Here is a 2,173-nt window from a genome sequence, read left to right on the forward strand (position 1 = left end):
AATTTCCTCAACTGTAAACAGGGGATAATAGTAATAATAGGCAGCTATATGGTATAGTGGATAGAGTGCTATGCCTGGAGTCAGGAAGACTCATCTTCCTGAGCTCAGCTCTGGCCTCAGACCCTTCCTAGCTATCTGACCCTAGGCAAGGCACTTAACCCTTTTTGCCTCAGTTTCCTCATCTGTAAAATGAGCTGGAGAAAGAAATGGCAAACCATTCTAATATCTTTGCCAAGAAAACCCAAAATGGGGTTACAAAGAGTTAGACACAACTGAAAAATTACTGATCAACAACAAAACACAATTTAATTTTTCACCAAAGCGAAAGAAACATTTTTCCTTCAATTTTTAGGAAATGTGTGTGTGTGTGTGTTTAGTACACACACAAACACATATATGTATATTTTCTCTGTATATATTATATATCATATATTTAGCTTCTAGATAATGGACATTGGTCTCATAATCACTGTAGATAATGTTAACACTTGGTGATTATGGTATTAAGGTTCTGTTTCCTGTGGTGTTTGTGGTTATTTCTGTAGCAAAAGTATTTGACTCAAAACATTTCTATGAAAATCAGTTTAAAGCACACAGCAGGAAGTTGAACCATGAAAAGGTTCATCTTTTTTTTTTAATTTTAGGAAAAAATGCCATTAGGACAATAAAGCAATTAAGCAAATGTAAGGGATGCTTTTGCTTGGTTCTGTTATATTAACATGTAGGACAGTATTACCTTCTTGTAAAGTCTATTAATAAACAAGAATTGAACTGGCTCTAACGACCCCTGTTCTAGTCCCAGATCTGCTGTGGACTAGTTGTGTAATAGAAGAAGTACAAACCTCTCACTGTCATTTTTCTGATATGCAAAAGGAGAAGGCTGGACTAAATGCTCTCAAAGGTTCCCTCAAAGTCTTAACCTTCTGTGATTCTAATACTGATTCTCTTCAACTCAAATACGAACATTTAGATGCATTCTGGGCAGTTCTCTCTTAGGCACTCAGTAGCACACAAAGTTTAGATAGGATATGATCACCACACAATAGAGCTTATGGTTTATTTTTATTATTATAAATATTGAGGGAACACAAATAAGATGTGTTTGGTACATTTTACCCAACAACCTCTAAACAAGAGAGGGAGAAAAAGAAGACTGGGATTGGTTACCCACCATGTAGCCTAGTTGATATAATCATAGAAAGTAAAGGGAAGACAACAGAAGTAATTAGATGTTAATATATAAACAAAGCACAAAGGTACAAAGATGTGTTTATTCTCTGTTAATCTTTAATTAAATGTGAAGTTTTCCTGATGGAAATAGGAAGGACATCTGGCCACTGGCCTGACAGTTCTGGAAGGAGCCGAATCACTGTTCAAGGCAGAGAGGTGGGGGCCACTTTGTGAAATTTGACTGCTATGCCTCTGTGTTCAGCAAGGCTGAGAGGCAAGACATACAGAGATGGGGCAAGAAGCAGTTTCAAGGAACATAACCTCTGGAAGCAGAGAAGAGAGCCAACTATAGGTTTAAGAGTTATCTAGCTGGGGTGGCCAGGTGGTACAGTGAATAGAGCACCATGAATAGAGCACTGGCCCTGCAGTCAGGAGGACCTGAGTTCAAATCTGGCCTCAGACACTTAACACAAAAACTAGCCGTGTGACCTTGGGCAAGTCACAACCCCAATTGCCCTCCAAAAAGCAAAAAAAAAAAAAAAAAAGAGTGAACTAGCTACTGAGGAATCTTAAGGGAACCCTTGAACTTTTACTGAGTTGCCATATTTTCCAGAAAACACTAGACCCAGAGTATGCAGGAGTCCCTGAATATTTCAAGGATAAACCTACCTTCTCTTCCCCTGCCCCCTCCAAGGTTGAACTGACATAGTGTGTTGTTTGCATCCCAAGCTGGACTCCCTGTGTGTCCTTGGGAGTCAAGACAGGCACCAGTCAGTTTACACTAGGCTGAGAAATTACTTGTGCAGCTGGGACCCTTGTAGACAAACAGACCATCCTAGCTTCATAGTCTAGCAATTCACAAGGGAAAAGAATGTGTCTTTTGTCATCACCCTGCTATAATGATATTATTTGCTGTAGAAAATATCCATGTATGTGTATACATTTATATATAGCTATACTCATAATTAAGGCTTTCTAATAGGAACTTCATGCAGTTTATTCC

The sequence above is a fragment of the Petaurus breviceps genome, unplaced genomic scaffold (assembly GCF_028583685.1).
Source record: "Petaurus breviceps papuanus isolate PSGF00001 unplaced genomic scaffold, PetGlider_PUasm1.0 84, whole genome shotgun sequence".
NCBI classification, from domain to species: Eukaryota; Metazoa; Chordata; class Mammalia; order Diprotodontia; family Petauridae; genus Petaurus; species Petaurus breviceps.